Below are 26,418 nucleotides of genomic sequence, written 5' to 3' on the forward strand. Positions count from 1 at the left end.
CTCACGCCCCTTTCCCTGCAGAGACACAGAGCAGGGCCAGAACTTGGCAAAAAGTCGCGTCAGTTACTGTAGTGGAATACCAAAGGACTGGGTAAGCATTAGTGAGGACACCTCAGTCTTGTCAGCTTCCAAAACAATATGTGGGATGGCTGGGATTTGATTTTTCTACTCCATTCCCTTTTTTGGACCCACTCCTACAATGCCAATGCCACAGGCCAAGCCAATGAAATATGAAGGCTATTCACACTGACCAAGGTATTGCTTTCAGTTAACAACTCCTAATCACTGTTCAGCAGGAAAACACATTGCCATAGAGAGGAGAGTTCTGTGTTTGATGCTTCTTACATCTGTAACCAGCACATCTGAAAGTGTTCTGGAGCGCACTCAGTGTTTGGCCTCACATCACAAAGTACTGCTGTGAACAGCATCGAACATCTCAGTGTGTTTACAATACTCCCTTCTATGAGATGAAAGGCACTTATTTCCCAGTATTCAGAGAGCTGCATCCAAAAGTATTCTGTACAAACTGTCCTCCCTTCCTCTCATAAAACTATAATATTCAAATATGATTTATTTCTTGGAGGCATTGTTTTTCTAAACAGGTATCAAAATGATTATTAGCCTTGAAACCTGGGCTCATGTTTCTTCTGATCTTGCCTTCACAGCATTAACAGATGTAGTTTCTTTGAGAGCAATTTAGTTTTGATATCACCTGAAATACAGTTTTATACATATATATGTTTATGTGCTTTATATATAAAGGGTGGTTAGATTATATGAATTTGAATGTGCAATTTCATATATTGTATGTTTTTTATGTATCTCTTACTCCAGAACCTAAGCCATAATGTTTAAATTGATACTGTCCCATTTCTGCAACACAGGTTTGCTGCTCTGCTCAGACACGCCAGTGTGACATTTGAGAAAGCTGTGACATTTGGATCTGTGTCCGACAGAGGGAGGTGTTCAGAAACACGGAGGTACTCTGGACTCCTCCTAATTTTATGGAATTCAGCTTCGGGGAGGGAAAAAAAATAAACAAAGGAAGCACATAATTTACCATCACAATAATATTAGTTTGGCTACTCTCTTAGAATTCAGCTAGGGAGGCACTGCCTGCTTCCAGAGAGGATTTAGGATCGGAACAACCAGCATAACTCAGTGGCAGGACTTTTAGTCCTGACAGGTGGCCATCTCATCTCTGTGTTAGAAAGGAATTACGACCCTCTTACAAACAAAATGCACAGCTTGGTTTGTGCTGCTTGCTTACTGTAACTCAGACTGAAGCAGAGGTCCAGTCTGGCAGGCAGTTTTGGGCTCAGGAAAAACCTGAAGTTACTCAGCTGTGCTTTCCTTGTAAGCAGTCACTATGGCAATGGGAAAATATTGTGAGGTATAGGAATGATGGGAATATGACTCAGAGAGTACAGAAAAAGGAACAGTCAAAAACATAACTCCCAGCAGGCACAGAGTAGGCTTCACAAAAATAGGCACAAACAGAGGGTGACCATTTGGTACAGCTGTGTTTTGGGGGAGCATAAAGCTGTTACTGTGCTGTGCAGCTTTGTTCTCTGCATGATCAGGGAAGCAGCAGCAGAGGAAGCTGCTGCTCTGTGCTTGTGCTCCTCTTGCCAGTGAGACAGAGCTAGGCAGACACGGTCAGGTCAGTATGGTCTTCTGCCTCCCTTCCACTGAAAAAGGATTCTCCTACCCACTGTGAGGACACCAAGGTTGGTGGGAGGCTGAATCCTATATGGATGCTTACTTCTCAGCTCCCAGATTTGGGCCAGATACTGACAGGAGCAACAACGCAGGGGAGAGCATGTTGCTCCCTGCAGAGCATCACTCCAGCACCTGCCCAGTGAATGCACACCTGCAGCTTGGCTAGCCCGGTACCACTGGGACTGAAGCAATGCACTGGGCATTTCTAAGATAGTTTGTTCTCAGCAGAATTGTATCTCCAGTTTTTCTACTTAGTCCCTGGAAGATTGAATATATATATACATACACACACACACATATATCTTCATTAGCTGCAGAAGTAAGAATTACACTTTTTTTTTCCTTGTGTAAATAAATTGTACCTCCTGCAGCTAATGATGATTGCATGGCCTCTCTTATTGCCAGCTGTTTTCTGGATCCTTTGTGCTTTTAGCCCCAGCAATACTCTGAAGTAGTTAGCTCCGCAGATCAATTATGCATTATGTAAAAGCTTTTCTTTTAATCAAATTGATGTTCTGTCTTTTACCTCACTTAACGTCTCTATGTCCTCTACTCGAAGTGCCAAACTAACCTTCTCACTCTTTTTTTTTTAATCCCACATTTCTCTCAAGCTTCCCCTTCTAGCTACCCCGATTACTCCACCCTTTGCACCCTGAAGGAGGTGAGAACTGCCTATTCAGTGGACTTGGGGCCTATTGAATTTGGATGCTGTCCTCCAAACTTTCCTTCCCAACCTGCAAGCTGCCACTTCTTTATGAGAAATTCAGTCCCTGCAGTCTTTGATTCTGCACCCCCGAGCTTTGCTGTGAGAGGTACAACAGTGTCCTGAGGCATCAACATGGCGATTCTGTATTCTTTACCTTAAATACACTGGCCATCAGCACTGTTGCTGAGCAACGTGAAGCTGTGTATCACTGCTGCCTTCATTAAACTTTAAAAATATTTTTCCTTGCACACTAAAATAAATAATTGACGATGATTTCAATGTATGTTTAGCAAGTCCACTGGAATTCCAGTAAGTAAGTAAAACAGCCTTTATATGTATCTAGAATTAAGAAGAAATAGCTAATACCATCTGTAAAATAAAATGCACAAGTGAAAAATATCTCCACATACACAAGAATGTGTAAATCATTCAGAGAAGCTGTAACACATTAACATCAAAACCCTGTAATTATCTCCTACTGAACACACCGTACCTTTTATTTTTGCAAAGATCATTAAATCTTATTGCATAATTTCCAGTTAGAAAAAAGAAGAAAAAACAAACACAACAATTCTTCAACTTTATTATGCATATATTTGCTAATATAGCCAATTGAACACATTAAGCATGCATTAATGGTGAAGTACAGATTTCAACATATATATTTTTCTGCCTGAGTAATGTTGCCTGGGGTTATTAGAAGGGAATGGGTTGTAAAATTCAAGTGTACTTTTTATCGCCTAGCTGATGGATTGCTTGCTATTCACCTCTAGCACGAGTCCCCACTATAATAAATTGCTGCAATGCATATCTGCAGATTCTTTTCTATTATCTGTGTGAAGTCCTGGTTTTATCTAATTGGTGACATTACCAGAACATTTTTCTGCAAACACAGGAGCTTCCTGCCAAATATGATCGCTGCTTTAATCTGTAAGAGGCACATTTCGATGTGTTTCTCTGAGCAGAAGGGAGAGAACCTGAGCTGGAAGCTCTGGAGATCTCCCATCTAAGTGGCTGCCAAAATAAACATGAGCGGAGATAGAGGGATTAATCCTGTAATCCTGACTTAAGCAAAACTCCTGCTATCTTCAGTGAGATTCTCACTGAGGAACAGCTGTGGAAATTGGACTGAACAAAGCAGAATTGCAAAAGGCCAAGTCCTGCCCCTGCGTGTGCACGAGTGAATCCTTAAAACTTGAAGGGTGACACCCTGGGCCCGGGATAATCAGCACATAAAATCCCACCCAGCAGGACAGTGCCAAGACATCACTCAGAATAAATACTAGGCACGTCTGCAGCCCTTGGGGAGAACATTTCTATCCAAGATTCACTGAAAGGCAAGAGAAGAAGCACAAACTGAGACTAACATTCAGAATTAAATGTGCATTTTGTTTAAAAGCGTCATCCATTTTAACAAATCCTAGCAGCACTTGAAACATTTATTTTCCCTGAACTCAGAGTTATTTCCCATGTTTTCCAGCTGGAAGAGAAAATCCACACACATAAGGTGAGTGATTTTCCACAGCCCACACAGCGAGTGATGAGTATCATGGGGACAAATTAATCTCGGGTATAAATCCATAAAGATTAATGGAGCTCTAACGGAGATTAATTTGGCCCATCATCTCTAAGGATGGCAAAACCAATTAGGCCGTGTCATTAATCTTCCGGTTAGCTCAGGGCTGTTTCTTAGGCAATTCTGTGAAAAACTGCAAGAGAACAGAATTGACTGAAGGAGCCACTAAACAGGAGAATTGGCTATTGCTTGGCAATGGGAGCCTGAAATAGTGACTGCAGCTCTGAAGTGACCAATGACCTCCTCCCTCTGGATCCCATCCCAACAGGATGGTGCCCTATTGGAATCATTTCTTTGAGGACTGAATGGACAGTCAGCCTAGACTACAGTCATCCATTGGTTTTGTGTCTTTGGTCAGGGCAAGACTTCCATGAAGTTGATTTGGAGTCAAGTGTATTCACTACAGCCCCATAATAATAATTTTCCTGATCCTTGGAAAATATGAAATGATTAATGACTCATAGATCAAGCAGCACTTGAAAGATTCATAAACTTTAAAATTCCCCAGTTTGACCAGACAAAAACTGAACTATCTCATTAGAAATAATTATTAAGTATTGCAACATGAAAGAGTAAAAACTGGTCAACAGTGAATGATCTTTCTTCAGTTTGGATCAGAAATTTCTTTTTAAAGAACAATTAATTAGACAAAAAGGTAATGACCAGATATAGCAAATGCGTGCAAATCAAGGATGCACTGAACAAAACTATGGCTTCCAGAGCACTGTTAAGGGAATTTATAGAAAATGAACATCTGTGACATTGGTAAGGTCCAGTCTGGGGACACTGAATAAAGGAACTTGTGCCCCAAAGTCATGTGCATTACCTAATAGGCATGATAAAAATGTTCCACTGTGGTTTTGAAAGCAAATCTTGACAGCATTGAGATCATTAAAGCCTTATTGCATAGAAGGCTGCATTCAATATGGAACATGTAGCAGATTTTCCAGTTATTGGGAGAGAATGTATTTTAGCTGTAACGGGGTCTTCCCATCCATAGTTCTGCCTGAGTCAGGGTTTCATGGCCAAGATTTTGCATCATCAGTGAAACATCTCAAGTCCTAGAGAGGATGTTCTCTGATAAATTAACCCTTCTCTCCTCATTTTATGTGATGGAGGAATTGAAGGCAGGTGGCTCACATAGGCTAATAGTGTGGCCCGATTCACTAGGGGTTACATAGATATGCACCCTTGGACGGGAGCCCAGACCGAAACTTTGCATTGCAGGGATTTCCAGCTTGCACTCCCAAGCTGGCTGATCCCTATTAGTAACTTAATCAAACGCTGTTGAATTAAATTACTAAGAAAGGATGCCACAGAGTGACATGGAGTAAGCGTCAGACTATAGTGTATATAAGAAACTTGAATTCTAAGTGTCACTTGAGTGCAGAAGATGCAGTAGGATGAGAAGGTTTATGAGATAGCGCTGGTACAGCAGCAGAAATACAATAGTGATACCTCTACATACAAGTACTCATCAGCCTAGAAATTATGATGTGGATTTCATCAGCCAAAAATAGTAAATAAATGTACCATGGAGTGCTCCTACATGGTATTATCTGTGTTTTAAAAGGACAACGAAAACAACAGGAAATGTGGTTAAGAAAAAGCAGTCAAGTTAGGCCCATAATATATAAAAAGATAAAAGAAAGACGGTTTTAGTATCTTACTTTGGCACATGGATCTAAGGAAATATTCTGAGAAATGCTCCAACACAAGACTGTTTCCAGGCTATAAAATGAACATGTTTCTCACTGCTCATTTCTGACAACCATATTCAGCCATTAGAGGAAGAATATATACTTCCCTCAGTAATTTCCTGTTATACTGAACACTATAATTTCCAGGCAAAAAGAAAAAGAGAAGAAAATTCTGATCCCTCCCTAATATAGAAAGCTTTATTTCAGCTACCTTAATATGAGTTTTCCTTGTAAACAGTAGATCAGGCTTATCGCTACCAATTTGGGCACATGGGTGGTGCTGCAGTGAGTAGCCTCATAAAAATACCTGACATTCAAATCCAAGTCACCTCATAAAAAAAAAACTCCCCACCAACACTTACAATAGCCTCTCTAGTTCATGTACCTTCATTGTCCTACTTAAAATATGCATTTCAGAAATAATTTATGAGGGAAGACCTATATTTATAGTAATTGCTGCTCTAAGAGTCCAGTTGCCCTGAAGCTGCAGGAACTTGGGGAACAACAGCAAGAAAAGCAACGGTGGTCAAGCCCAGGCTTTGTCCTGCCCATAATACTTCAGCAGTTTGCTGATGATCTGATTGTTAAAAGGGGCTGTTGATTTCATCAGCAATCAGCTCTGGCTATGTGCTTAAAAACCAGATTAACAGACATCCTGAAATGCACATAGCCTCGGACAATCTCCTTATCATCTAGTTTGGATACACTTGATGCTATTCAGAGGTTTGCCGAGTTCTTTTTACTAGACTGCAAACACAATAATGGATGCATTTATTCAGTGTGTTGTGTCCTTGGTGCACTTTTAAAGCTGCATATGGGAGAGGTTAGCTCACTTCACTTGACATTTGTCCTACACTCAGACTCTATGCAAGTACGTGAAGTCCTCATGGTCACTTTCATATACATATTTTATCTCATACTTACACCAAATTAGGAACAAATCAATTCCTCACTTTGTCCACTGTAAGTAAGAGCTCCAACTGTGCTTCAGTTTGCCATTTTCAGAGGTTCTAACCCACGAACCTACTGTCATCTTACAGTGCCCAGCGACATCCTGGAGGATGGTATGGGTCCGAAGCGGTAGCATAGACATGCATTGCATCTCCCCATGACAACACCACCTCCAGCCCTGTGTTACAGGGAAGAGGAGCAGCACCTCATGCTGCACTGCTTATCCTATTTATCAGGAGATAAACAGGATCCCTCCTGCAAAAACAGAATATATGTCCCAGAAACCTGAGTTGACATAATTCCTTTAATCTGAGCACAGAGCTGCCAAAGGGGTAAATACAAAGGTGAGACAGACTTTTAGGTCTGGAGTATATCTCCCAGAGTCAGTGTCCAAGAGCATGAGCAGCTGGTTAATCTGCTTTTAGAAGATAGAAAAACATTTGAGTGTGAAACAGCCAGGAGCAGGGTGGGGGATGGGAGTGAAGATCAACATACAGTAAAAGCCAAAGAAGTGTGCAGCACCCACAGGACCCAGTGCTAATACCAAAACACATGCAGGATGAACCCAGAGTGGCTGCTCCCTTCACAGCTTTTGGTATCCACTCAGGGTCATGTCCCCACCTCTGGCACGCTGGGGATTTACTTCCCACACATGCTGGGCAACTGGGACTCCAGCAGTATGATTAAAAGTAATAACCATCTGTTTTCAATCAATAGGATCCCATGAGGATGGGTTAGTTCCTCATTCAGTCTATTAGACACCACGGGCAACACACAGACCAAGAACATTTCAAACTTAATTTCTATAATGGAGAAAATATCCACTGTTCAATGAACACTGGCATTCAGCCTCCAAGTCTGATACTTTCAGATGGCATCAGAGATCTCACTGTACTTCTATTTTTCTAGCAGCCCCTGGATGTCTGCCACAGCCCTACACTTGGCTTGCACCACGGTTCCATGACAGCTATCCTCCATCTTCACCCTGTCCCACAAGAGCAAAGAACATTTGCAAAGCTCCTGCTGACCAAAGCAGCCAGCTCCAAATGCATCTTACCTAATAGGGTTGTCTCAGCTGCTCCCATTTAACAAGTTGCGCACTGTACGAATCAGCAACAGGGCTGTCAGAGGAATTTTTTGTACCAGTTTTTGCTCTGCAAAGCCTAGCCTTGAAACATGCATGATTCATATTATAGTATTTGCTGCTGTGATACCAATGGCCAAGCTGGGGCAGCTTTCTGAATGGCTGCTGGAGGCATTTGGCAGCACACAGGAAGAACCAAAGGCACTTCCCAAGATCACACTGCAGACCCCAAAGCCAGTACCATGTGCAAGCAGCAGCCCTGGGCACTGCTAGGAGAGGAAATCTGGGGTTTCTGGGGAAGTTTGTGTAGAAATGAAATGCATTCTTCTATTTAAAAATCTGTTTTTGTTTTTGGAGTATGCACCAAGCTGTGTAATGCAGCAGAGAGACAATACAGCTATTTAATCTGCATGGATTAATGTCGGCTGGAGCTCCAATCCTGGATTTTCTTGGCTAGATCTCTGGATGGAGATTTCTTTTATTAGCTGATGAGTAACATAAAAAGAAGGCCTGAGAGCCTCCTACTTGGGAAAATTAAGTAAACTTAAAATCAGGCATTTGATTACAGATCTTGCTTTTCTCCTTACTGAAGGAAAGTAGTTATTTATAATCTCAAGCTGGTAAGCAACAAATCCCTTCTTATTAAAGTAAGTTAAACCATTAATGGCATTACAGTTGGTTTAGTTGTGTTTTTGTGTTACTGCCACCTGTCCTCATTCCAGATTGCACTGAAGCAAAAGAAAAGCCATTTTCTGTTCTAAATTCACACTAAAACAATCACTGTGAATGCACTATTCCTAAATAAACAAGTCAACGAGTTCAGATCTCAGTATTTAAGTCAGAAAGATTTTTTTCTTGCCACAGGTGTATTTAAAACAGGACAATACAGAAACAGATGTTATCTTACAATATCACACCCAGACCACAGAAAACATCATTACAGTAACCCTGTCTACTTACTGCTTAACACCAAGGCACCATCACACTTAAGGAAAATTAATTACTCTGTAGATGGAGGTAAGATCCCAGCTGTTATAAAACACAGTGTAATCCTCACGTCACTGGCAATGCGGAGCTAAGTAATGAAAGAAATGAGCAACCTGCACAGAAGTCTGGTGCTCCGCTGTTCTCTGCCGGGGCCGGCTCCTCAGGGATGGACTTCATGTTCCTCAGAGGGGGCCCTGGAGGGCTGTGGCCGGGACCCATAGGACTCTGCATGAGAAGCAGCCGGTGCCTTATCTTCTTTTTATTTATGTGAAGGTTACAATGGCAGCAGACAGCGATGCATAGACACTAAATTAATTAAGCTGTTTTTAAGCCACGGCATTAAGGTGATGTCATAAGAACCCGCTTAGGATAGCAAGGTCACTGGAGAGGGATAGAACATATCATGTAATAAAACAATCTGTGGTTTGAAAGGCTTGTGATGTATCTGGCAAGCCACTCATACCACAAAATGGACACCACCTGGAGGAATACTTTTTCTATCCACTGAACTATCCAGCAACACGCCCAATTTAAACAGGAGGTGATCTGATAAATCTGATTCAGCTGTGAGAAGCAGGTTACTTATGCTCAGGAACATATAAATAGATACCTAAGGACTAGATACAGAATTGTAGAACCATTAAGGAAAAGACCACTAAGATTACCCAGTCCAACCCATCTACACCATGACCTCTAACTATGCCCCTCAGTGCCACATCTCCATAGTTCTTGCACACTTCCCTGAGCAGCCTGTGCCGATACCTCACCATACTTTCTAAGAATAGTTTTTTTCCTTACATCTGACCTGAACTTCCCCTGGTGCAACTTAAGGCCATTACCTCTCATCCTATCTCTGTTACTTGGGAGAACAGGCTGACCTCCGTCTCCCTACAACCTCCTTTCAGGTTAATATCTTCCCTGAGACTCCTCCTCTCCAGACTAAACAATTCCAGCTTAGTTATATCTTTGGGAACACAAAGACCTGGGATAATATCTTGTTGCAAGATAATATAGTTAATTTAGTTCAGTCCAGATTGGGCCTGTGTTTGCATAGAAGCAGGTTCAGACAGAATCTTGTTGGAAGCAAATCTGTTCAGCTTTCACTTTGGATTGACTCAGTGTTGTCATTTTGCAGTGACAGTGAGATCGTGTTGTACAACTCAGCATGGGATTTATTCTCTATTTCCTAAGTAACTGGCTTTGCAGAAATCAATAACAGCAACAATTGGTTTTTATATTCTTCATAGCTGTACAAAATATCTATTCTAGGGAGGATCTAGCAGAAGAAATAAAGCATATGGTGATGCCGTGCAAACTCTTCATAATACTATTGCCTCACTGTGAAATATTCTTACTAGGAATCGTTGTGCATTTGAACTGCAGCCACAGTCTTCTCATAAAGAAGCCTTTTCTGCAGCTGGTAGAGAGTAAGGACAAGCTGTGTCTTCAGCATTAATGGAATCAGCTTCAGTGAGTAATGCTTTGTGTATGCGAACGCTGTGATCTCCTAAATGTGGTACAAGGATGGCAGCATTGGTTTTTCTAAGCAGCCAGTTCCACACGAGGTGAAGTGAGTCACAGCATTTGAGCTCGATGGAAAGTGCTCAGAAAGGGGCTTTTGTTCCCAGTCTACAGCCTCTAACAGCCTTTGAGATCATCCTGGCCATACTCTTATTGGCATTGGCATCAGTAAGGCTGTGTGAGCAATGCCTAGGAGTATAAGCAAAGGTCACACAAGGAGACTTAAATCAACTTAAAATGACCACAGTGGAGCCCCACCACCGTCTCCCATAAGGAAATACTCCAGGCAGCTGGAGACATAGATGGTGATCAATTTGTCACCGGGTGCTTTGCAGCAGCAGCAGCAGTTTATCTCTGTCTGCAATACCTGCACAAACAACTGAGGAGAAACATTTCCATTCCCCGCATGGCAGCCTATTCCCCTTTCTGCTCCTGGTAGCCTTTACTTGTAATTGCAGCAAGAATAACACCCTGAGGGCTTTATGCTGATCTGCTGGATTTGAGCATCACCTCTCAATTTACAACCTCTGAGTCCCCACCTCAAGGTGAGCACGCGCTGCTGGGATCCCATAAAAGCTTATGGAACAAGCTTAGGCCTGCGTATATTTTACCACCAATTTCACACAAGGAATTTAATGTAAGATATGCTTGGTAATCGTGCAAAACTGGAAGGCAGCTGGAAGGGCTCAACTCCATGCTTTGAGTCACAGGGCAGATTTTGCATTATGTGTGTGTGCGTCAGAGCAGTGCTATGGGCAATGAGCTGCACCAGGCCTGGTCCTGAGCAGCATGTGCTGGAGAGTGGCTGCGCTCAGAAGTGTTACATCTTGCAGCATCTCAGTATTTCTGAGTGCCTGGAGTTGTGCTCCAGTGGTGCGTAAGAGCACTTTTCATTCAAGGTGAATAGTCATCAAAGTGATAGAGAAAATTGTTAAGCACTCTTACTGGAGCCATCTTTGCTTTTCTTATATAACAGTTAATGCAGCGTTGTCTCAAACCATATAGGGTTTACTGCCCATTACTTCCAAACATAGAATATAATGATAAAAATAAATATTGTGTTACCTATTTGTTTTCATCATTGGACTGAATTACTGGATTAAGATGTGATCCCTAAGGCTAAAGGCAGAGGATTTTGCTCAGAGCAACAACTAGAGTATCAGAAGACGCAGTCCTTGTTCCTGTTGAGGAGCTGGAGAGAAGCACAGGAGCAGGGGTACAACAGCACTACAGAGGGTGAGAGCCCCCAGTCCTCCTCACTCTCACCCCCTGAGGACATATGCTGGAAGAATGAACTACTGCACTTATATATATATAGATATATGTATATAAATGTGTATTTATGTATACCTACATGTATATGTGTGTATATACACACACACACACACGTGAGCACTGTTGTCCAGCCGAGACAAGGGTACTTGGAGCAACCTCAGCATCACCTCTTTGGGATATTTCAGGGGGCTTATACATAGTGCTTCACAAATTTTGGGGTAAAAGCCAAATGAAACTTGAAGTAGACAGTTACGCTCTCATTAATTCCCTTGCTGGTGTGGAGTGCCCATAAGGACCTCTATCTAAACAGTCTGTTCTCTGGCTCAGTATCATCTATACCAGCTTGTGTATGTCTCTCCAGCCTTACTCAGTCTGTTCTCCTATGGGTTATATCTTCTTTAGCTAAGTGCCTTAGGGCACTCTATCTCCTTTCATAACAGCAAGACTCAAGTGTAACTTCTTCGTGCTCTAGAAATTTCATAAGTAATTCACTACCTATTAATACTGTTGGAGTACACAGCATTTTACAAACAAAAACATGACAAAACAAAAAAATAAGGAACTGTCTCTTTCTTAAGCTGGATTTGTTACCACAGAAACAAGAGTGTTTCAAACTTCACTGGCAGACATCTCTGCGTTGCTCTAATTTAGGCAAGTAGTAAATAATTGGACCGAATAGCTTCCCAAGGTACATCCATTTCCATGAAAGAAGCTCTCATATGATTTAACTTCCCATCCCCAAAGCATGCATGTTCAGTACGCTGCCCAGGACTTTAATCTCAGTGCTGTAAACTGCCATGATGTAATGTGATGGAAAGCACAGCATTGACAGCAGAGCAGCAAGCTCCTAGGCTGCAGCAAGAGAGGATTTACCCAAATGCAACAGCCATAGACACAGAAATAAATGAAATAAACTACTTACCTTCAGAAGGCCTCAGGTAGGCAGGGATTTCCAGCAAAACATCCTTGCTTCTTCTGCCAACCCTTAAATGAGATCTGGTCAATCAGGTGCACTGTGTGCACCTGGGCTCCTGGGTTGACCCTGCCTTCCCACCAGGTGCTTCATTACTGGTTCAAACCATGGCTTAGTGTTTACACTACACTTGGATTGGGAGAAAATGAAATTGGGGCTTCTTGTAGTGACATTGTTCATTTATGAACATATAACTCGGCTTGTTGAGAGGCACTTTGACACTGAAATGGGCAACTTGGGTGGCTGCAGCAGTACTGTATTGAGAGAACAGATGGCAGCCTTTGCATCCATTGTCTGTACAAAAGTAAAAGCTAAGGCTATGGAGCAGGGATAGACCTTGCAACACTAGGACTAGAGACACCTTCCATTGCTTCTAATAGAATCTCATGTTAGATATTTTTCCCCTTTAGAAGAAGGGCTCAGTGGTAACTAATAGAATAAAAATGTTTTTAATTTTTGTGGTTAAGGGTCATTTTGGAAAGTCTTTAGGGCTTGCTCGAATAACTGAGGAATGATAATGAAGTCCTTTGGGTACAGACTGCATGCCTGGTCTCCTCAGTTCAGACAAGCCACGTAGTCAGATTCTTTGCCTATTTTTGTTTCTTTGTAGCAGAAGAGTATTTTATTGATAGATTCACAAACATTATTTGGCAGCCTCCTTTCCTTCCTCTGCAGACACAGTCTGTGTTATGAAATGTCCTTGCCTCTGACAAGGCTTGTGATTTCTGTAGCAGATCTGCACACAATACTGAGCACGCTTATTGGAGCAAAACAGGAGATGCCAGCCTATTTGCTTTCTCATTTGTAAAAGTTTCCCCAAACACTTTCCTTTCCAACAGAACATTCACAAGCTGTACTGTACACGCTCAGACTGCACACAACTCATTAACAAGGCAACATCAGGGAACTTTTGATGTATCCACGTTTTCCCTCAAGAGTTGGACGTACACATTTCCAAGCTAGCGGTGAAAAGCTGCTGGCTCCCAGCAGCCAAAAATCACAGCAAGGCTATGTGCTGCAGCTCCCTCTGAATGAGTAAGCAGCTGAAAATATCTCTTGCATTTTCTTTGGCAGCCAGGGTTACAGAGAGTATTTATCCCCCTCTCTACATATTCTGCGACCAACTAGTGCAAGATTGCAGCTAGCATAACTGGAACACAGACCTTAGTCTTTAAAAGTTGCTGCTGGCTTCATCTCAGATGGAACAGCTTTGAGACATCAGTGAGTTCACCCATGAGATACTCTGCTCTCTTCTTCACAGCACTGGATTCTACATCAAGTGTTTCTCTTTTTATGTAATCTGACCCTATCTCTGTCCTGCTCCTAATGCTCCTTACTATCAGCCAAGGCATTAATCTCCAGCCTGTGTCCTAAATACATTCCTGGAGAGGCAGTGGAAGTAGGTATCAATTCTGTTTTCCAGTTCAATCACTACATGCCATAAAGATTACGTTTGTGCCAGACACAACAAGACTAAGATACACTCATTAGTTGAAACATGTTTGGATCAAAGAATTTAGAAGAAAAATAGTAGTTGAGAACTTGAGGTTTTAGGAATGAGAACTTAACCCAGTAAATCCAAGCTAAGCTCACTGAAATCCAGGAAAAAATTTGAACGTGTAATGAGGCAGATTTATGGTGAATGTTGTCAGACAGGATAACAAACTAGCTCAGTGCATTGAGCAAGTGGTGATCTCTGCTTCTGGCAGTGGCACACAGCACCTCTCAGGGCTTGCAGGGTGGACACTTAGGGTCTGCAAGAAGCACCCTGGGATTGATTTCCACATGCCAGGGCAGCAGGCTGGCCACTGGAGTGCATTAGGGTGAAAGGACATAAGCTAGGAAAAGAAACAGAAATTTGGCTGGGGCCAGCAACTCAAATAGCAAATCAAATAGGAAAGAACAAAACTAGAAAATGTTCATGTATTGGACCATTAAAGCTAGACTGTTAAATGCTGCTGAATGGGCCCCTAATAGACAGGTAACTTTATTTCTCAGGTCCCCAAGATGGACTCTCTAAGCCCAGACTTCTGAACCTTGTGTGACAATTTTAATGTTTACAGTAAATGAAAATCATCTGAGTCCTGGCAGTTTTTGCAATTGTTCTTCACAAAGATGGTAGTGATTGGGTGCATTACTGCACAGTTTATAAGGGTAAGCAAACTTCGTAGGCACCATTATTTTCCCCCTTTCCAGAATGAATGAATAGATAAATAAATTATCCTATAGCAGCCCTACAACTTTTTTTTTTTTCCAGCTATCAAGCACACAGAGCACACAGGGCAGAAGCACTGATGTCAACCATGCAGGCACACTGAGAAGGACTGGATCCTGGCAGAGGACCAAACCTCTCCCCTGCATGGACTCACAGCACTGCTGGGGAAAAGGGAAGATGATGAAGGGCCAGCACTGATTTCTGCACTGCATTCTAAATGCTGCTCTACTTGGTCTGCTCACAAGACCCCAACACAGAGCCCTCTCCAGCCATAGTGGGACTAGCTCTTATCTTTTAGACAAAGCAGTGCGGGATGCAGTTTTCTGCAGCGTAGCAGAGGCAGCTGCTAGTTGCATTACTCTCCTGCTTCTTTTCAACAGAAAGAAGGTGACAGGCGACCAAACCATATGTACATGTGGCAGTAGGATGCTGGAAAGTAGCCCTTTGTCACTATGTCCCCTTATAACCTGAAAGTTCAGATCCTCATTGCAAGAGGATTTGGGTCCTCTGAGGCTGTGGTAGGATAAACACAACCACAGTCTCTGTTCTGCCAGCACTCAGGCATCTGTCGGTACACATGAGTAGAAAGTTTGGCATGTGGGTCTTGAACTGGCCAGTGCATAGGAAGCCCAGTGCTTATGAGGTTTGAGACTCAGATACCCAACCTCTGCTCCCTCTGGGGATCACAAGAGCCCTTTAGGCTTTAGCAGCACTTGTTTCACTTACAAACAAGGACCTCAGGCTGAACTCCATCCAAGCAGTGAGATCCAGACTGTGGCTAACTGGGCCAGAACTGTTGCTGAATGGAACAATCTCAAAATAGGGCTTTCCCTTTCATTGTGCATATTTTATATCAAAGCAAAGTCTCAAAATAAAATAAAAAAATAATAATAAAAGATTGGATTCATTAGCTATTAATACTATTCACTGTTAGTATTTCCACAATAGCAATTGCACGCATGAATCTCCAGATACCAATGAAAATGTATCCTTCCTTCACATACCTTACAAGTTAATTGACATTCAGTGTGGCTTGTCAAGGGATGGCAAACAAAAGAGCTGGGAGGAAGAGGATTTACTCAGAATAAGCCGATAGCTACAAATGATTCTGAATCATATTGGAATTAAGTGCCTTAGTGCCATTAATGCCACTGGCACTGCTACTAGTCCTGACACTGGTGAGGCGCTTATTCTAAGAGTCTCTCGATTTCTCAGTGGTTAATTTTCTATATCTTTTCTTTTTCTTATTTGTTCTTCAGAACCCACCAGAGTAAAAAGCTGATGTCTGAAAGGATCTAATTGTGGCTATGGTTAGGTTACGACAGGCAGGAGGTGGAGGAACAAAAGAGGAACAGGACCGAAAATATATCTTGTTATGAGACTGATCCACTAAGATTTGCTAATTATAATGAATATGAGATCATACAGAAGCTTCTAATGAGCTTATATAAAGCGTTTCAAAGGGGCACTGTCAGGCTAAACATTGTGTTTAAATATATAAATTTCCTTAATAATTCTAGATTAGAGCAGAATGAAACCTGGATACCCAATTAAATCCTCACTCTTAGGTATTAGTGTCTGATCTGTATTTCACACAACAGTCACCAAAACTAGATGGGATTTTATTCTGCTCTCTCTTGACTGCAGCACACTGACATCCTAGGATGGAGGACGGGGCATGGATGCTCTGTGAAAGCTGGAAATGCAGCTATAACAACACACGAGGGACATGTTGCACCCTCGTCTGCTTTGTCCAAGCTTTGGGATCCTGGGATTGCATCCTTGGGGTTTGTGTGAAGGTATCTCACTGGGTGCATCTCTGCTGTTTGCATAAAGGTACCTCAGCAGACTGTCAGGGATGCAGCTCCAACAGAACCCTTGCAGTGCCCTGGGTTGTACCGTATACCTTCATCCACAGCTTCATTTTCTTGTTTTAGCACATGACTTAAATGTTTCCATGTTTAGATTACAGGCCTTTCAAAGCTAAGTTTAAATCCAGAGCAGAGGCTACACTGAGTTTAACTGAAACTGAAGGGAAGAACTTATGGAAAATTCTCCACAAAGAAGTTTTGTAAATAGTGGTTTGATACTATGGTGATCGGTCCTTAGAAGTACCAACTCCATTTTTCTCTCTACTCAATTCCTTGGTTTTCTTCCAACACACAGATTTTAGTCTTGGCCTACACAGCAGTGCCAATTGCACATGTTTATGCATTAACAACTGCCCATGAAGACATACAGAGCAGCAATGCTGGATCTACCTCCCATTTGAGCCTGTGCTAGGAAATGTGGGAGGGGGCAGAATGCCTTTGCCTCTGGGAGCAATGTGGTCTCAGTAAATTACAAAGCATGATCCAGATCTGAGAAGGGTGAGAGCGCAGTGGGGAGCGAAGCAAGAAATCTGTTCATATGCTGACTGGCTCAGATATATTGCCATGCAGAAGCACCATAAAGACATCCTGGGGATTCTGTCCTCTGTGTTCATGTTATCTCTCTCAGTGCACCCCTCAGTGCACTCTGCAGCTCACCTTCCAAGAAGGCTGAACCCCAGAGAGGCCTCACTGCTGCCTGCTGTAAGAGGAGCTGGAGCAGGGCTGTGTGTGACAGGGTGCCTGATCCCAAAAGTCACTGGGCTTCAAGCCATGGTCACCAAGGATCTCTTCTGGTAGGTGCAGCCTTGCTCTACTATTTGAAGCATCCAAGTGTATCCATTGCCACTCAGAAAAAAGACATGACAGTGTATTTAGAGGGTTGCTGCATTTGCTGTCCTGTGCTATCTAGCGAATTCTCCTATCCATGGTGGGAAGGTCTTCAGCTTCTTTCATAATGAAGAAGCAGAGAAAAAAAATTCTTCAGAATAACCCACAATCACTCCAAAAGAAACAAGCAGCAGCACTTAGAGGGATTATTGTCTCCACTTATCATTATCTGGGAGAGGACAAATGCGATGCTTTAGAAGCTACGAAAACATATGAAAACATCTCAGACTACTTAGGGAACTTACCACACAAACCAAAATGTTTGATAATTTACTTATTCTTAGCCATGCATTTCCCAGATGAGTATGGACAAAAATTCATCTCTGAAGCAACTCAAGTGAATGCGAGGAAGAACAGAGGCCATTGTTTTGTCTTCTCCCCCCCCCCCCCTGTTTCCAAAGTGATGCAATATCTCTTAAAACCAGCAGGGGGGAAAAATAATATGCAATATAATAAGGACAGAAGTTCATTCTGACTTCCTCAGTTTCCAAGCTTGCTGGAAATCTGCATTTGCTGGATACTGCATTCTCACGGCCCAGCAGATTGAGTGATGGACTGTTTTTTCTGTTCACCTCTCTTTCCAATCTCTTCTGTAAGCAGTGCAGCTGTAGCTGTACTTCTGAATCCGTCTTTAAATGGGGTGGAAATAAGTCTTAATGAGATTGTCCTGCCCTATTACCTTAAGTAGTATGCCTCAAATGAACCCTGCTAAAGGCTGTAATTCTCTTCAGAGACATGATTAAGTGGCTCATATTTCACTGTTGTGGTTTGGGTCATCACCAGATACTTGGTAGAATTCTGTCTTTATTGCATAACAATTACAGAAAGCAGTTCTTATTAAAGAAGTGAAAATAGAAGAAGATATTCTCCTCAAAAGGGCACTAAGAAATTTCTCGTGATCTCTTCTTCAAGAAGCAAGTGACCTTTGCATATCTTCGTCGTGAATGTGTGGCCACAAAACTTTACTCTCATAAATTCTAATGACTGGTATTCCTTCCCCATATCTGGGATAAAAACAAAGGTGCTTTCCAAGACCTGCTGCTGGCTGGGGTAGGGAAGGCAGCAGCAGGTGTTCAGGGATGGAAAGACCACAAGGAAGGGCCAGAGAGATCTCAGCCTGAGTTTCCCTAATGAGCAACACACCACAGCAGGGACACTGTGTATTTAGGACCTCGTGAGAACTGCAAATGCAGCAGAAGGGAGAAAATTCGGGGGCACTATTATTTGGCCAAGGCAATACATAAAAGATGGCCCTAACTCTTTGGAAACCAACAGCAGTGTCCTTACAGGCACAGGGTAAGCCCCTGGTGGTATCTGTCAAAAGTACCATTCAGGTAGCTCTCTGTCCATAATTTTTGGGCACTCTTTCCCTGCATCATACATTTTGGGAGGTAAAAGCACAGGGGAATTTCACTTGTGTAGATATGTAATATCTTCACTGAATTTCTGTTGTATTTCCACCACCAACATGTAAAGTTTCAGGAAGTACCAAGAAGAAATCACTTTTCCTATCTCCAGTCCTCTCAGCTGTGCAGTAAATGGGATTTTTAGATCACATTGTATCCACAGTAGTCAATGGGTAACCCACAAAATGAAGGTCCACAGAAGAAATCTCTCCTCCCCATCCAAAGTTAGCATAAAATACAGAGAAGGCAGCCAAGCACCACCGGTATCCAAAGAATTTGGAGAAAGAAATTGTCTAGGAAATATCTCAGTTCTGCTAAGTGGCTTTTGGAAAATGATGGAAGCATAAGTAACAATTAGCAGTTAACCTCCAGCTCCAAGCAGAAGGCTGTCCCTCATGACCAACCCAGCTCAGAGGAGAATAATCCATCCTGACAACTTTTCACGCCGTTTTGATACCTGACCAACACACAGAAACTCGTGGACATGAAAATCTCAGTGGTCTCACTTTAACCATGGAGACAAGAGAGCTAGGATTCAGCTGAAGTAAGGAGCAACTACTCCGAGAGGAACAAGACCAAGTCTGTAGAGGTGTACCAGGCCCGTGCTGGCCCCCAGCTTGTTGCAAAGCTCTGCAGTGAGCAGCAGCAGCAAGAGAATCTGGTCTCCATTTGCTGGCTCCTTGCTTCAAACAACCCCAAATACCAGTCAGGCTCATTCTCAAGAAAACAAACACTCTGAATCACGATAAAAACATTTGCCTGGATGGGTTGGGCTGCCCTGGGGTGGACCTTCAGATCAACTCATTAATTTGTTCTGTTGCTTCCAGTTCTCCTCTGTCCCTGCATAAGGCTTAATTCCACAAGTCAGATCATCAATTGAGCAATCGCCTCAGAACAAGGAAATCTTTAAAGATTTGGCACCTACTTAGAGCAGCCCAGCTGCTGAACTTCATTAGGGAAAGAAATCGAACACTAATCATGCACTCAACACTGAGATGCATTTCTGAGTGAGAAATTAAAACTAACACATGAAAACTGGCTATTTCTGAGCCTGCATCTACTCCTTGGACAACATTAGCTTCAAGGGACTGAGCAATGAGGCTCTCATAGAGGGGGGACTCATTACATCTTAACCAGAAAGTGTCATCAGTCACATTCCAGTCGTAGTATCCTTACCTGGTATATGGGAGAAACCATCAGAGTGGGCAGAAAGTAATAGAGTAGAGAAAAAGGACTGCTCAGCTACTTTCTGTGCAGGGAGGCTCCTCAAAAGTCTAAAGAAACCAAGTAATTGCAAGAGAGGAGTTTGCTGAGAAAACAACCGCTCTCCTTGTGAAAAGCTGAGAGCAGATTGAGTGCTTTCCCTGGAGTTTTTCAATTTTTTCATTAAGTGACTCAAAACAGAAACACATACAAATGCGGTTGGTGTCTAAAAAGGCAGTTTTTTCTTAGAGAAATATTATTCTCCAGCCTACACATGCAAGCAAGCACTGTGTGCCTCAGACTGCCATATCTGTTCCAGACATCGCTCATTCTCTGACTCCTTCCCATGTGATGCTTCTCCCCGTGACTTAGATGTTGAAAAATCAGAACAAAATGTCTATCAAACAACAAAAAAAATCCCTACTCCAGTGACAGAAGACACCCATTTGTTGCTGAATGGGTGAGAATGGATGGTGCATAGACATCCTGCTGACCCCCCAAAAGCTCAAGACACAAGAAACCTGACCAGAAAAAAAGATGATAATAACACTTAAGGCTCGTGATAAACATCAGTGGGTTGGCAGCACTACAATGAATCAAGCATTTTAGGTGAAATTTCCCAGTGAAATTACTTCAGTTTCATCAGTGTGCTGTCTGTTTTCAAACGGCTGTGCCTAAATACACCACTTGGAATTTATGATAGATGCAGGAAATAATCATTTCCTTCTTAAAACCCTTTCCAGATGGGACCCATATGCCTGCAGCACAAACACATTGCAATCTCATGCCTACGTCAGATGTGTGTGTAAAGGGCAGCTGACTCTTGTAGTAAGAAGACTGACTGGGAAGCCTCAGTTATGGGCAACAGGAGCTGCAGAAAATGACAGCATTGGTGTCCCAGGGACAAGCTGCTTGTGCTAGAGCCTCTGGTGTGTTAATAAAGCACCAAGTTACTACTATAGCAAACTGAGAAAGTATATTTATTGCTGCAGATCTAGTTATGAGGTGATAAAGGTTTTTATATTTTATGACTAATGTGTTCCCAGAAAGCTGTTTATTGTAAGATCACAGCTTCACCTGTCGGAGATATTGAGGGATGCAATTCCAGGATGATCAAGGACAATTTCAGGCTAGATCAGATTGAAAAGAATTAACAGGAACTGGATTGCACCTCCTTCTCACCACAGAGCTCCTCTGGAAGGGAGAAGCATTGCCCCACAGAGCAGCTGCAGAAGCCAAGCTTTTCTCAAGTGGTCACAGCAGAGCATTCCTCATCTCCTGGTGCTGGACCAGGGACCACAGGCGTGATTTACAGACATGCCCAGCTCTCACAGCTTCAAATGAGGACTGAATGTACAAAGTATCGTGCTGTGCCTCAGCATCTTGAGTTACAGACACACATCAGACAGAACTGAGTTTGGTTTAATCTTGCCAAGCCTCAGTGCCTCATATATAAGCTCTGAACAATACCACACACAGGGCAGTGACTTCTGCTAAGTCATATTTGGGAATGTTTCGGCCAGAGGAGTATGAAACATCAAGTGAGTCTGAATGAGGTACAAATACAAACAGATCTCCCCCAGCAATCATACTTGTACAAAGCACTTCCTACACAGCACAGGAGCCTGGGACTCCTGTAGGGAAATGAACTTGGGTTCTATCAGCAGGTCCCCAAACAGTGCCTGACAAGCATCACAATTCCATTCCTCTCTCCCAGCATTTCTTTCTCACTTCACAAATGCAAGGAATCATCTGGGGGAACCTCATCATTTTGTTTGGAGCCTGAATTGCAAAAGGAGGGAAATGTGCCCCACCATCTAAAACACGGGCCATGAAACAGGTCTGCAGCAAGGGAGGACCTCAGACAGCAAGAAGTGTTTAAGGCAGTTATGGCTCCTAAATACCAATGGCTTAACACAGACCATGTTGGAAATGCTGCAGATGTTGTGGGACACGGTGGGGAGGTAGAGAGAAAAATATCCTTTGGTTTTTAGGTGCCTTCAGCTACTTTAAATGTCACAGGCTAGGACTGTCAAGAGTTGTACTGGACAGCCTCTTTCTTCAGCACCATCCTCCTCAGAAAACAAATGGGAAGGGATAGGGAAACCTCATTTGCTCTTTGAGATAATATTTCAATACATTTCCACAAACCTAGACTTCCAATAATAATGTCTCTGCTAGCTGCAGTACCTTCTGCCTGAAGCCCAAAAAGCAGACAGCACACATGCTGCAAAGAGACCTCACCTGCCTCATTTAAATAGGGATGCATAAGGAGCCACACTGCATAGCTCTAGAGCTGCGCGCTGAGAGGGAGCTGAGCCAAGTCCACATTGAGATCAAGCCTGGCTGCAGTAGAGAGCAGACTGCTCTTCCCTTTGGTTCCAACAACAAAGAGTCAGATCTGTGGTCTGTGGCACCTTACACAAATGAAACGGAGCTACTGCCAGCCCTCCAACCCCCTCCTTTTCACAGCACATCAGAATTACTGCACAGGCTTGGGAATCCTCAGGTTGCTCCCAGACCAAAAAAGCACTTCTTTTCTTTCCTTCCAACAAAAGATCTGAGAATACGGGTAAGGAACTAAAGCTGGCTCACTGCAGCCTCACTGCTTTGAAATCAGAGAATTTGCACATCGCCAGCCCAGCTTGGGAGTGAGCGGCCACATGCAGAGCTTGGGCTTCAGTAGACCATGAGATAGGGGATGCTGTGCATGTGTGAGAACACCTGATGGGTTGCATTTGATATTTGGGATTATGGGGCTGTATCAAAATGCTTCACTTGCATAGAACTTTCCAGAGACTGCACAGGGACAGAGCAGTGAGGGTGCACTGCTGAGCTCAGCAAGCTCACCGTGACACTGCAGAATGGGCCTGAGGCTCGGGAAACCTACATTAGTGCAGGGCTCAGGGATATCCTGATTCTGCAAACAGCAATTTTAGCAAATTGGCTTCAGTTTCTCTTATAGGCGTGTTTGAAACATGTAATTTTAGCTCTGAAAGGAAATATTTAGCCAAAGAGTCAGGAACACACTTCAGTTGAAAGGTCTTATTTCCTCCTTTATTGACACAAATCCAGCAAAAGTTTAGGGGAAATCTGAAGGGAATTCAGTCAGATTTTCATACCACCTGCCACAGAACAAGCTGACTTAATTCTGCCTCATCACTTTTCAGCCCTATTTTTGTGTATAACAGAATGTATGTACTTAAGAGATTCCTGGTAACCTAAGAGCTACCCCCTCTCCAGCAACAGACTCTTCATCTCTCATGGCTGAATACCCCATGCTTCTGTAGCAGTGATGTTATCCACAAAAATTCAGCTGCACCACTCAGAACCAGCCTGTGGCTGACATAGTCTTGAGGAGTAAACAGGGGAAGAGGCACTTTAAGAACCTTTGCTCGACTTCAGAGGTTTTTCTGAAGTCAAAAGTATTGTACTAAGAACCAGAACCTTAATGACTCATATATTCCTAATCAAAATGCTGGGTGCACGAAAATCTCTTCAGTCACACAGAGACCGAGCTGCAGCTCCTTACAAGAGGAAAATAAAGAACACGAGGGGAAGCACTTAAATAATTGATGCTCTTTTCTTTTATCTGTGTGTAGGAATGGCAGAAAAATCTATGTACCTAGAGCTAATGGACAGCACCAGAACACCAATAATTGGTAATGAGAAAGAAATAGGAGTGTCACTGTCCTGAGATGGCCGATGTTTCTTTCTGTTTTATCTACCCATGTTACAACAGGAAATTGATAGTGTAAGTTTCAGGTTTCTGCTCACCAATAGATCACTTGGATAGTAACACTCACAAATGCCTTTTTTGGTTGGAATTCTGTCCAAAATGACTCACTTGCTTACATTTAATCTGCAATCTGACAGCTAGGATTTTATGTCTCCTGTGCTACATTCAAAAGACAAAATAAAACTCTGTTTTCATCCGAGGTTCAGTTTTCCATTCCAAATCAGTGCTGCAATCAAACATAAACCAGGGATTGAAAAACCCACTGCCTTTACCCTGAGAGCTGCATAATCACAGTGTAGAAGTGGAGTATTCCTACAGAGCAAAGCTTCCTGTTTAATAATTATAGGTATGTATATTGAGCCATCCAGATCCAGCTATTTAACGCAAAGATTTTGAATGATTTTAATTCAAAGATAACATTGAGAGTTCCCCCAGACAGCAGCCCAGAGGGAACAATTACGCAGCTGTTCTTACTACATTCCTGTGTAGGCCGACAGCACTGTAAAAATCCTGGCATGTATTTACTGTAACTACAGCCTCCAGTTCTCGAGGCAGTTTGCAAGGCATACCCGTTGCAGAGGGGCTGGCAAGGCAATCTGTAGACTTGACACTAATACCGTGCTTCGGCTAAACTTATTTATAGTTGCATGCATATGCACAGATGCTTGCATGTGGCTGTCCAGGTTGTTGTAAACAGGCCTTGAGATCCCGGCCACGTCACAGTGCTCACGACATTTGCCACTACAAATGGCTCCTCGCAGCTGTGCTGCCTGGCCAGATTCAGAAATAAGGGTTTTAGAAGTACACCACCAGTCTTACTACGATCATTAGATCCAGCAAAGAGGCATTTCTGTATGGCTGGATGCTAACATTATTTTAGAAAGTTTTATGCTGGTTTTCTTGCAGCACTTTTTATGGATTTTCTACTGCTGAAGTTCTGAACTCTGAAATAGCTTCTAAAGGAGAGATGACTGCAAAGGGAATTTCTTGATTTCAAAGTACCTGGATGGGAAGAGCCAGTTGCCAGGAGCTGAAGGACTCACAAAACTTGCAGAATCATTAAGGTTGGAAAAAACCTTTAAGATCACGTTCTCCACCCCAAACCCATCTCACCATGCCCACTAGTCCCTCAGTGCCTCATCAACACAGTTCTTGATCGCCTCAAGGGATGGTGACTGCCATACCTCCCTGGGCAGTCTGTGCCAGTGCATTACCACTCATTATCCATCTGAATTGCTCTTGGGGCAACCTGAGGTTATTACCTCCGCTGCTAAGGAACAAGAAGGGCCACCAGCCTGCCCCTAGAGCTGGATGAGCCATGGGGTCAGGAGGACAGCTAGGAGAAAGGAGAAACAAACCAAATCTTTCCCCTACTGTGTCAGGATCCTTCTGAGCTGCATCCACATTGAACATCCCTGTTGATTTTTGTCTCTTTAGCAAGCTGCTCCCGTACCCACCAGCACTTTCCTGAAGGCAATCTCCTGGGCCCACACTGGCAAAGGTAATTGAGACATCAGGAGCTCCTGCACACAGCATGCTTCACTTGCTCAATATCAGTTTCATCATTAATATCAGATTCCAAATATTGTCACTGTCATCCTGGTACATCCCACCCACAGCTCTGTGTGCTTCACAAGCTAATAGGACAGGCCCTCAATCAGAGCTAACTCTACCAACGAAAGGAACCCTCGCTGGTGCATACAGCAGCCCCTTGAGAAGATGAGTAAGGAAAACCCATCCTCCTCCTTCCTGCCTTTAGACAGTGGCAGGAGCTGTGTGAGGGCACAGGAGATTGTGCATGGCGCAGCTCACTCCGCAGTGCATACATAATTTATGTTTCTCCAGTTGCGTATTTCTGGACTTGGGACTGTCTGTGCAAAATGGAAGCTAAGATCAAAGAAAACCAACACCACTGCCACAGCCACCTTCTGTGGTGCTGTTTTAGCCACCTCGTTTCTGACACACGGCCTCCACAAAGAAAGTGAAACACCAGTACTGTGTTATATTGCTTGTATATAAACGCATACAACATACATGAAAAGATAAACACTTTCCATGGCACGAGAATATAAAAGAAAACAAAATATATTTCCAACAGCCCGTGCCTCTATTATGAAGCTGCCTTGGCAGAGCACAGCTCTAGCATTATGACAAGAGTTTCCTGCCATGCCGGCAGCACAGTGAGTGTTTACAAGACATCTCAAAGTTAAAAAAGAAAATCAGCTGAGAAACCTACTTTGTTCCAACCTGCTCTCGCTCGGACAGCTTTGACATGTACAACCCCACGTACAGTAACAGACAGGCAGAACACGCCAGGCCCTTATTTTGAAAGCAAGGCACACTTCTATTTTCCCTCAGCACACAACCCCCTTGCATTTATCTACCCTTGCCGCGGCCGTGCCGTTGGTGTGGGTTTATCAGTGCGTCCCCACCACACGTCCTGCAGGACCTGTCCCCAGAAGCTCCCATGTGGGCTGGAGGTGACTTGTACCCACACCGTCACCTGAGGATGGCGCTTGGGCCAGCAGCCCTCACCACTCTGCCCATCCTCTTCCTCACCCCGTGCCTTTTGGCACTACCCAAACCCTGCACCGGGGCTTC

At 43.1% G+C, this 26,418-nt stretch overlaps 1 protein-coding gene across 2 annotated transcripts in view; it reads right to left on the bottom strand.

Annotated features, from left to right (window-relative positions):
* EML1 (EMAP like 1) overlaps positions 1-26,418 on the bottom strand; it is a 116,401-nt gene that overhangs the window by 89,677 nt on the left and 306 nt on the right. The window lies entirely within an intron of this gene.

Source organism: Excalfactoria chinensis, chromosome 5, assembly GCF_039878825.1.
Source record: "Excalfactoria chinensis isolate bCotChi1 chromosome 5, bCotChi1.hap2, whole genome shotgun sequence".
Lineage (NCBI taxonomy): Eukaryota > Metazoa > Chordata > Aves > Galliformes > Phasianidae > Excalfactoria > Excalfactoria chinensis.